The 11,791-nt window shown below is 37.7% G+C and overlaps 1 long non-coding RNA gene across 2 annotated transcripts; it reads left to right on the top strand.

Moving 5' to 3' along the window:
* The first annotated feature begins 3 nt into the window (after nucleotides 1–3).
* LOC134514753 (uncharacterized) lies at nucleotides 4–10,928 on the top strand. Of its 2 annotated transcripts, XR_010070796.1 has the most exons (6): nucleotides 4–275; nucleotides 3,633–3,724; nucleotides 3,948–4,000; nucleotides 4,451–4,575; nucleotides 8,838–8,900; nucleotides 9,875–10,928. It is a non-coding gene; the product is annotated as an uncharacterized LOC134514753 (long non-coding RNA). The 2 variants fall into 2 exon arrangements; XR_010070795.1 differs by lacking the exon at nucleotides 8,838–8,900 and having other exon boundaries at nucleotides 29–275.
* Nucleotides 10,929–11,791: the final 863 nt, after the last annotated feature.

The following is an 11,791-nucleotide window of genomic DNA, read 5'->3' as shown; positions in this document are numbered from 1 at the left end:
GAGGGGCGGGGCGCGAGTTCGCGCGTGCCCCGCCCTGCGTCGCTGAGGTGAGGGGCGGGGGGCTTCGGCTGTCGCCCCTCAGAACGGTCCAACAGCCTGACCCGCCGTCGCCGCGGCTTCCCCGCCGGCCGTTGCTGTGGCTGGGCGAGCTGGGCTCCACCTGACGGTGGAGCTGGCGGGCGATGGCTGGGGCCTGGGCCGCAGGGTGCCGGCAGGCCGCCGCCCCAGCGCTCGCCCGTGCCGGGGAGGTGGGAGTAGCCGCCGCTTTCAGTCAGGTATCCCCAGGAGGACTACTACCGTGTGGAAAGAACGGGATTTTTTTTTCCTCTCCACCTTTTAGGTATATTTTTTTTAGGTATTATAGGAGTATTTTCTACTCCCCTTAAAACTGTAGGTTTTTACCTAGTCTTTTGTCCTGGAAGAGGTCAAATAATAGACTTAGTTTAGGTATGTTGGGGGTGAAACCTGACCAGAGACAGGACAGAAGTTTGTAACCAGCAATAGCAACCTGTTGCTTAGGTTGTCTTAATCCCACTTTAGCTCATGCTCCTGTTAAAAGTAACAATGACTTCATTTTACCAGTGTATTGCACATTTTTTCAGCTAGAGAGTAAAAAATTTTCCAGTCACCAGCTGTGGTAGACCAACAGGAGCATAGTATGTCTTTCCTGATATTTCAAAGGCTGAAATGAAAGCCAAGAATAAGAAATAGAGGAAAAAAGAAAACCACATGCAAACTTTTATTTCCCTGTGGCTTATGCTAGGTGTTCACTGAATATAGAAATTTAGAAAACACTTAGACACATTCGCAACTATATAGGTTAAATATGTTCTAAAGACTTAGTAAGAGCTGGAGGGTTTTGAGAGAAGGCTTCGTGGATGGCCTCTTACTGCTACATAACTACTGTTTAGGAAGTAATTAAGACCTTTTTTATTACTCTAAAAGCTGTTGAGTAGTTCAGGATAAATATTTCTTTGGAGAAATGCAGTCTGACAACCGGTAATGGAGTTTTGAAATGCCAGCAAAAGAGAGCCGAGGTGATTACACTGCCAATGAGAAAGTTGAGGCTGGTACTACCACACTGTGTTTTGTGTTGTTTACGTTAGAGCGTGTGAATCATCTTGGTGGTACAGTGTTCTGTAAAGTCTGGTCCCTGATGTAAAATAACAGATACCGTTCACTGGGACTGAAGGTAGTGTCTTATGCCTTCAAGAGTTTAAATAAATAATTTGCAGTATGAAAAACTATATTGATTTATTGATAATACCAATGAGTTCCTAGTCTTGACACTGTTTAGCAAAAAGAGCCATTACTCAGCTGTTGGTAAAACACTCATTTAGCCCCAATTTTACAAATGAGATTTTAGCAATAAATACGGAAACACAAGTAAAAAGGGGCCTTGACAATGATACTTCGTTTGTATTTAGAAATCATTTACGCAAACTTTGGGTACTCATTGAGTATTAATGCCAGCCTTGGAGTTATCAAAGAGGTTTGCCAATATATTTGAAGGTAACTAGGAAAAAGTAGCCATTGATAATGAACTCAAGGGTGTACAGACTAAAGGAAGCCACTCCAGGCAGCTGCTGCGCTTAAAAAATAGCAGATGCTATTTTTGTTTTCCTGGAAATTCCCTATGAAAAATTTTCATTCCTCAGTAAAACAAATTGTGATGAATTCAGCTTCAGTGGCTGGGGAGTAGGAGTTCCTCCCCTTCTGCAGAGGCTGAAAAAACTTAATTCTGCTGTGGAATTACTGGGCAATTTGCAGGAATCAAAGCCATAATCTGAGATTTGGGGGAATATTGTGAGTTTGCAGGACAGCTTTTGCATGTCTTGGCTCTATAATCTGAGTTTACATGTTTGTATCACAACTAATACACATAACGTGGGTCTGTCCATAACCTTGTTTTGGTTTGGATCACCAGACGTTTTGGGAAATGTTTCTAATATAAGTTTTATATAAAATATGTAGAAGATATTGAAAGCACTAGCAATTTTAACCTTTTGTCAATAAGGGTTGAATTAATTATTAGCTGCATCACTTTATTATCATTATACCCACCATAGTTTGCAGACATAAAAGTGTCTGTTAAAAACTTACCTAAAATACCTAGCTTATTAAGGCTGCTGTACACAAACCTTCTTTTATTTTTATTTTTCACCTACAAACCTGACCAAATAATGACTAGACATTGAGTCTAATAACCAGAGCAGGGGTCGCACCTGCTTCTGAGTTTCCACAGCACTGAGCACAATGAACCTGACAAAGGTCCACACTGCCTTTAATAACGTTCATGACTCAAATTAGTTTTCATCATCTACATGCTTATATTACTTTTGAATAGTGGCTCAACTCTTAATTTTTCTATCATCCAAATCGTGGCTAATTAATTTATTCTAGTTTGGGCAGTATTTTTGAAATAACATCCCTACTTTAACTGATGAGGTATCTTTACTAAAAGTGGTTTTATAAGGAGTATTTTAATACTGCCTGATTGATAGCCTTGCAAGTATTTTGTAGGTCAGCGTTCTGGAAGCTATAGATAGGTATAGAGATATGCCTGTCCTTTGTGTGCCTAATCTGAAATGGGATCTGATTTTTTAAGCATTTTTAAAATGCAGATGACTTTCATCTAGTACTGCTTAATACAGTCCTGTGAGGATAAAGGTAACTTGGCATCCAGCACACTGGAGGAGCAGGAGTACATCATATATTTGATTTGCACAGATCTTTACAAGACATCTCAGGTGCTGAACTATGTGCTTAGCACCAGTTTGCTTTCTGGGATATTGTCTGGGATATTGTGCATGGCTACAAGCTGCCACGAGTTTCGTACAGATCATGTGCTGTGTCGGAGATTCCTCTGCAGATGGCTGATACCCCGGGGTATATAAATGGCCCAAGTCACGCAGGCAATTGACTCACAACCTTGATGTCTAATTTTTGTTTAGGTAGTGCACCCAGATGGAGGTTTGTCATGTATTATTCTAAATATACAAAAATAAAATAACCATTGATCAGACTGGGTAGACAGGACATGACTCTAAAGAGCTCTGCTGAAATATCCACATATGGTATGTTGCATGATACTTTATTTGTCCCAGAAGAATTAAGATGATAGATGTTAGCTGGGATTTGAACTTGTGCATCAGGAAGTCCACTTTGAATATAAAGGGGGCAGTATGTGTTTTGTGAAACTACCAACGTAGAGAGGACGTAGCAGAAGAATGGGTTTCAGTTTAATTGGAATAATGACATCTCTGTGGAAACGAGGCAACTGTTTATAGTCCTGTCTGCAGTTTGTGAAGCCAGTTTGGAAACGTGGCATGGATGCGGTTAAAAACTCTCCTGAGGGAGCCAATGATCCCTTTGGAGGCTGCCAGGATCGGAGCCTGGGCCAGCCAGTGCCCTGGGCCAGCAGGTCTGAGGGTGGACTGGGAGCAGCGCCTCAGGGACAGGCCAGAGCAGGAACCCAAAGGAGGTCACTGCAATTTCAGAACTGGCTAATCTGTGTGTGTATGTATGTATACACACAGAGAAAGAAACATCCAAGTAAGTCTTGGCTGCTGAAGAGTGGAGATTAATTTTGAGTGGCACCCACTGTAAACTGTTTTGTTTTGTCTCTGTAGGCGAACCAGAAAGAGAGAAATCGAGTCTAAAGAAGTGATATTCTGTCCTTCATGCTTTAAACGTTGTGATTGAAGAAAACAAAGTAATTCAGGTGACGCATCTTAAAAAACAGTCTTTATGGAAGCAATAGCTCTTTGAAATCAACAGACAGCTTTTGAAAATAAAGGGTTTAGGGTTGACTCGAGAAACTGATCCTCTTTTGTTAAAAGCATTGATGAAACGGATCTTCTTCAATGCAGAAAAGAAGTACAAACTCTATGATGGCATATTTTTCCCTCTTCAGAATTTCTTTTCCTATTTTTTTTTTTTTACAGTTCTATATTTGTAGTGGTGAGATGAAAGCTGAGTTGGCTCTCTGGAAAGCTGGGTAAGGATAACTGCCTTCTGTGAAAACTGGTCAGTGACACAACTGTAGACCCTTTCATTCCTGTAAAGCAGTACGTTTTGTGCTGAGTGCCCTCTTGAGGTCTTTGGCACACAGTGACCTGGACGAATCCCGGGTAATGTTACTGTAGCTGAGCTGTTCGTGGGTCCTTCCTTTAAAGGTTTTTCCTTTCTTTTTTTCTCTTTTTGGAGAGATGTTCTAACCAGCCTAGGCTGGGGGGACACGGTTAGGTCAGCTATTACTTTAAGTCATAATTACGGACAATGAGTTACTCAGGAAGGGGGAAAAATAATGCAGAATTTCTTATCAAATCACCATTAAGCCAAACTAAATCTGTTTCATCTTCAGGAGCTTTTATTTTCTTTATTGATGAATAGAAATGTTCTTCCTATTTATGTTTCTGGGTTTTTTTCCTATTTCTGTCGGGGACAGAAGGGAAAGTGCTAAAGTACCCTTTGAGTCTTTTCTTGCAAGACATATCGGAGATCTCGGGGGAAGCCTGTTGTCCTTACTCTTCCAGCCAAGTTCTGTAGTCAGAGGAACTCTGGAAAGCTTCAGTAAGTATAGTATGCTTATTGTGTGCTTATCTGGTTTGCTTACAAACTGTTTGTAAATTTTCCACATTTGCCCACTTATTTTAATTCCTCCAACTGTATCAGTTAAAAAAAAAATACCTGCATTTATGCTTACCAGCATGCTATCACAATTCAAAATATTTGTTAAATATTCTGAATTTAAGAAGCAAAATTCAGTATTGCATTATTATTAATAATATTGGGTTCTTACATGGAGCATTTTACCTTTGAAAAGCCTTTAGAAATATATTTTTTTAGACATTAGATACCCTTATTTTGCTGCTAGTGTAGCAGGTGTTTTTCTTAACCGTTTTTTTTTTTTAGGAGAAATCCTGAGTTTAGAGGAAATGAGCACTCGATTATTTAAATTTCCTGAGATTAGAGGAAGAACACTTTGCCAAACAATGCCTCTTCACTTCAAAACCTCTCCCCATAAATTATGTTAGGAGATCTTATTAAAAGTCTGTAAAAATTTCCTATTAAAAATGGTTGATTGCAGTCCAGACCATCACAGCTTTTGTGCTTTCAGTGAAATACCACAGCTGTCGCAAAGAAATATATTGTGAGACAAAAGGTTTTGTTTCCTTAGTCATAAATTATTTTTGTGATATCTCAAGTAAGATAAAACTTTCACTTATGTTTGAGTGAAGGAAGATTCCAGTGATAACTTGTTCAAAAATCTATAAAAAGAATATAAGAATGTAGATCTAGATAGCAAATTAGAATCAGACTTCCTTTTTGTTTAAGGAAAGCAATTATTTCTGAAGTCAGCGAAGATTATAACCGGGGATAATAGCATAACTTTGCAAAGCACAGTGCCTTTATCTCAGTAGAACCTGAAGTTTAGGCTTTCAAGTCTGACCTTTGAGAGCTATACAATAGAAACCTTTAGTGTTGGCTAGTTTTTAAACCAAAGTTAAACAATAGAAAGTAGTCTGTTTGCTAGTTATACAAACAAAAATAGACCATTTTTTTGAGATTTTGAAGAAGCATTAAACAATTAGGCTTTGACAATATTCGTTTTTCTGTTGGCAAATGAGTTTTCTGCTAAGGAATTCTGCAGAAACAGCAGCCTTTTAGAGGAAGAAGGGCTGTTATGTACGCTGAATAGACTGTGAAGTATTTGCTGTCAGGATTGGATTCTAACTATGTTCACCCAATCAAGAAGTACGTTCTGCATATGACCTGTGTATGTAATGAAAATATAAAAGTACAGCTTATATACTAAAGATTATTTTCTGAAATCAGTTGCTAAATAATTTTGAATGAAAGATAAATTAGGATATTGATCATTTGTGCATACATCATTGCTTTATGTATAAAGGTCAAATTTCTTAGTCTCCTCCCCTGCTCATTTTATAGAGATTAGTGAATAAAGAGAGATAGTACAGGTGCTAGAACTCAGAGTTTGAGAGACATTCTGGGTTATGTGTGGAAAAATCAATATGTTTTTTCTAACCATCAACAGCATTTATAACTAAGCCAGTTCTCTTTACCCAATACCATCACAAGAGTTTACTGGAATTTTTTTTATATATATATTTAAATCAGGAATGAGGAGTGTACAAAACAGAAATGCAAGATGGACTTCTCTTCTGCAGTGTAATTCAGACAAATAGAGTATGCAGCCTTGATCCTTTAATAAGATCCATTACTGTAGCCCCCTACTTTTTTTCCGAGTGATTTTTCGTATAAATCAAAATCCATCTTTGTAGTGCTTTTTTATGGCAACATGTGCTATGCATTCTTCAAGTCAAACTTGCTCAAACTGAAAGAACTGTGAAGATAAATATCTTTAGCATAAGATCTAAAGCAAAATAATCAATCTTTGGGAATTATTTCCTTTGTGAGGATGAAGAGATATATATATACTTTACGTCCCATATACCTGGGGCAGGGACAAGGTGAGTCCCGTATTTGTGTTGGTTGGATCCAGGAGTTGATGCACACCAGTGGAGATGAGGTACCTTGAGCACAGAATTACATACTGCTCCAGCCATTGCTGAAGGGTGCGTGGGGTGCTTTCGGGGTCAGGAAGGAGTACCTAAAACCTCTATAGTCCTCTGTTCCCTGTTAGGATCTAGCTCTGTGTTCTCACTCCTGCCGAATGGTCTTTTACAAGTAATCCCGCTGATGTCAGTGAGACTTTTCTGTAATAAAATGCTGTCTGACAAGAATATGGATATCAGAATCTGGCCCTGCTTGTACTAATTCCATTTTAATGAATACTTAAATGGAGTTGTTATTAAAAAAGTCTATTTCCTAATATTCAATAAATCAAAACTATAAAATCAGGTTGCCAGTTGTTGCCACTCTAGTCAAAGCCAGTTTCTCTTGTATTGAAAAGAATAGTACATACTGTCTCCATTCAGGAGGGATTAATTGTAATACTTTTATCTGCTTCATAAGATTTATTTCTAATAATGAAGAGTAAAGAAAAGTAGGGGAGCTTTAAACATTCATTATTTTTATTACAGCACCATATATTCATGAGATGTTTCACAAACACAGAATTTGCTTAACCTAAGAAGCTTGTTTCGTGAACGAGCAACTTCAAAACAGAATAAAAAAAGCATTATTCATTTCGCTGATTGAATTTTATAAGATGGAGCCTTGGACACTATGTGATAATGCAAACATACATATTAAAGCCTGATAAGACTTTGTGGGCCAGTCATCTAATGAAAGATTATTAAAGCAGTAGCGTGGCGTGCTACTGGGGCAACTACCTGACATGAATCCTTGCTGTTGTGAAACAAAGTTGGACTTTCTGTATGGAAAGTGTTTTGGATTTGAGATGGTTTCTCCGTGCATGTGGAAGAGGACTGATCTGCTTAACTTCCATGGTGACTTTCATACCAAGAAGTAGGAAGAATGCTCATGATGCTATTTGACTTTGTTGCAGATTAACAATATAAAAATAAAAAGCAGTGAAGGGTGGGCAAAAAAGAAGCTGAATTCACTTAAGTCAAAGATCAAGCTGACACTGTAATGAGAACCCAGCAGAAAAATTCTAGCAGACTATTATTTCCTTGGAATTTGCTAAATCTTTGAAATCCAAATGTTTCGTGAGGGTGGCGAGTGCTCAGTTCCCTCAGGATGTTCTTGTAGACAAAAGGCAAGTTTCCTGATTTTATACCTTTACACATTTCCAGAGTCTCTAGCTTTGGTGCAGTCAACTAGACACCTTGATGTGGTGCCAAGGATGCCAACTCCTCCTTGCTCTGCAGCAACCTAACAGGCTGTTTTTATAAATCACATGTTTGCTCCAACCATAAATATTGTTCCTAAAAGGGATCTGAAATGAAGATAATATGACTTTTCAGTAATAGGTCTTCTAATGTCAGCCATTCTGTTTAAACTGTTCAATTTTCAACAGAATTAAAGATCTACACAGTATATTCTACCTCCTGCAGACTGCAGTTGTTAAAAGAAAATAAATCACTTAAACAGGGTCATGAGCAACAAAGGCCAATGTGGGTTCAAAGTTTACAGGTCTCTGCATTTATCAGGTAGAAATATGCTACATTTCACTATTTCATAAAATATCCTTTTATGAAAAAGCCATCAATCTTTGTATGTCCTACTAAAACTGATTTCTCAAATGAAAGAAATGAATGATGACACCAAATCAAGAAATCGTTTATGAGTTTATATTTTTGCAAGACCACCATGACTTTCACATACGTTTTCAATTTTGGTAAGGATGTGATTATCATGTGGATATGTTTTACTCCCACCATCTGTACTAAGGGAACTGTCAGAGCTGTGTACCCTTTCTTGGGCAGTTCAGGATTTGTTCAGATTTTTTCATTAATCTGTAGTGGGTTTTATCCAGTGATAGTTATCATTTCTGTACATTATCTACAGATTTTCTGGGGTTTGAAAGTATACATATATATATATATATAATCACATACATCATGCAAGTTCACATTTAAACTAAAACTGCATCTAAATGTCTTAGTTATATTTCAAAATTTTAACATTTCCATGGAACGATTTTTGTGTGATTTCTGTCACACACTCTACGAAACATTGTCTTAATTACATATTTTTGGTTATCCTGCTGGTTCTCCCTTACCATTGCCACACATCCTCAGGAGTCACAAAGCTCTTTGACCAACTGAACAATTTAGATACTTGAAACTAATATTGTATATTCATGCTTCAGGTATTGTAGAACTACAATACAGTGGTTTGGGGCAGGAATAATATAAGAAATTACTTTATTTCTCATCTAGTAATGGCAACCAATACAACAACAGCATGCTGCACTGTAATAAGGAAAAGTTATTTCTGTTCTGGTAAGTGGTGTGGTCTCCCTTTGTGCCTACACAAAACAAATGAGCTTGGCCTTTCTAGGTCACCAGTGAAAATGGACAAAAACAAATTAATAAGGTTTATTAAATATCAGTCTCATAAGAAGCAGAATGTATGGGGAAGTTAATGTGAACTTCTGAGAAACAACTTGATGCTTGGGTTTTCAAGAGGAGCATTTTGTTCCTTTTGCTGTGGAGTTCATTTTGAAAAAATATCATTCTTGTGCTGTTTTTTAGGAAATTCACTTTTTTCAGTTCGTTTAGGAATTATCTTTTTTAACTGTCTGTGATTCAGTGATGAAAATACAAAGTTAAGGAATGTTCTGTGCTTCCTTTGTGACTGAGAAGTTAGACTTTTAGTCAAAGAATATATGCTCTCTAAACGTGTATTTATTGCTATCACCCTAAAGAGAGAAAATAATGGAGTTTAGTTGTAATTTTTGGGAAGAACCCCTTTTGTGAATTCACACACAGAGTAAGTGTTTAATGTGGAGTAAGCACTATTGGAACAGGAGCCTTGCTACGCTGTGCCTAGCATTGCTTTTTCGCAGCTTTTATTGCAGTTACAGGGTCTTGCATAGTAATTTAAACAGCCTACTTTTGTATGAGCATGCTATGAAATACATCTTATGACACCACCAAAGACTCCGGAAAACCTTACATACAGAGAAAACATAAACATCTTTCAATGAGCACTTTACATCACAAACCAAACATCTTCCCAAAACAAAATCTGTCTTGTCTGAGTAGACTGAAAGGTAAACAAAACTTTCGTTTCATCTGGTGATGACCTTAGAGAAAATGTTGCTGTTAGAGCAGGCAAGATAGGAAGTTCTGGATTTTAATTTTTTTTAATGAATCTCAGAAGAATGGAACTTACCTGAAATTGCAGGGCTTTTGTTCTAGGTGCTCAAAGCATCCTGAAAAAAATTCACCAAATTCTCTAACAACTCCCTCAGGTGCCAGAATAATGTCCCCAAATCCACAGATGAGTCATGAGAGTTCAACGTGCTTTGCCTTTACCTCTCAGCACTGTACTCAAGTTCTTCCAGTCAAGGGACCACCATGATTCGCACGTCAGAAACATTCAAAGTAGCTGAGAGAATCTGGAGCCACGTGCATAAAGTATAAAGAGCACATAACCCTGTTTGAGAAGTTGTTCATCACTTAGTGGATTCTATACCTGAAGAAAAGCAGATTAAGAACTCGGACGCTTTAGGTGTCAAAAAGGCAGTTTTCATTCTAAGTGGAATGGAAGTGTTATCTTAAAAGTATCTTAGAAGCACCTTCCCTCCCTTTGACCCATATAAAATCTGTGGAAACCTTGTTAAATATCCAAGATATGGCAATATTTTTCAAATGGCTAAGATAGTTAAATTCCATTCTGGTGACCATCTACACTGTAAACAGTGTGTGTAATCTTGAATTTGAAGAGGAAGTCTCTAAAGAAAACTTTATTAATGTGTTCTGCAAATGCATGCAGTTTTGCAAGTGCGTTAGCATGGTCACAGAGGAGTGTGTCATAATGTGTCGTGTAGTTTGGTATGCTGTGTCCAATCGTGGCTGTTGGGGGATGATTTGGAGGATGATGGATGGAACTCCGGAACAGGCTGTCAGAACAAGTTGTCCAGGGAAGGCAGGGGAAAAGGAGTGGAAAGGTTCTTCCTTGTCTCTTCTCAGCCACTGTTTGACATGCCATGAAGTGTGAATGTAATTTCCTTCTCTAATAAAACATGGAATGTTTTTATAATCTGTCATCGATCACCAAATCATAATGGTAAAGTATCTGTAGCTGATCCATGCAATCACACCATTTTTATAGTGCTTTCAATTATAATTTTATTAAAGAGTGGAAGATGTTCTGTGAGAAGTATTGCAAAATATCTGTTCCAAAATGAGTGGGAAGCATGTCTTTACAATGTTTTAAATTCCTTTTCCAAGCTTATTAAAGCCAGTTAATTATGTGCTGTTACACTTTGGTTCCATTAAAAGTCAGTTATAATACAGACTGAATACAGAGTTTTCTCTGTGTCTTTCTTTAATACGCATGTGCTGAATACCCTCTTACTCAGTAATTCTCTAAGCTGTATGGTCCTCATCGTGACTGTCTCTCCTCATCAAGAAATCTTTTCATACATCTAATCATTTGTCTGTGGCTCTGACCCTCTTTGTGAGAAGAGGTCCCATAAGCTGTCTTGAAGAAAAGTTTTGAAGGATATATCCCTCTCTAAGGTACCAGCAGCGCAGCATGCTACTATTGTATAAAAGTCTTATATGAGAGCAGAGGTATCTCTAAAACAGTGCAGCTTTCCTTTTCTGAAGAATCCCTCTCCCTAGGAGTTACATTACCATTGTTATTCTCCCTTGCCATTTAATTCTAAGAGCGCAGTGATACGTGATATATATTTGTCTTGCTCTGTCCTCAAGGACATACTAATGTGCTGCTGGGTTAGAAATGCTTTCTTTAAAAGTACTCAAATGCTGGAAAGCTCGCTCTTCAGGGTAGCTGCAACCTGAGAACATCTTTTCTTAGGAAAGAGAGCAGTTCAGAAACTTCTTAACCATTTAAATGCACTGCTAGTTTTTGTAATTTATCTTTTTTAAAAAAAAGTTACAGTATGTAATTATGAGCTATGTATTTCAAATAAATAATGTATAATTATCACTTTTTTCTTTCTTTTCTGTAGAGTCAACTTTTGTGATAAATCTCAATTTGCTAAGAGCTGTATCGTGCTTCCATAAGTTAGTCATAGGTAGTACCCTTCATGTTATTCTTTTGTTGTTTTTAAGTTTATTTCCTGTTGTCCTTGTCTGAAAAAATATCGTCAGGGAACCGCAGGAACTTGACACTGTCAAAAAGTTTATGCTTTCACATT

Source organism: Chroicocephalus ridibundus, chromosome 4, assembly GCF_963924245.1.
Source record: "Chroicocephalus ridibundus chromosome 4, bChrRid1.1, whole genome shotgun sequence".
Taxonomy (NCBI): Eukaryota; Metazoa; Chordata; class Aves; order Charadriiformes; family Laridae; genus Chroicocephalus; species Chroicocephalus ridibundus.
The sequence above is the reverse complement of the archived record's forward strand: the minus strand, read 5'-3'. Positions and strand labels throughout refer to the sequence as shown.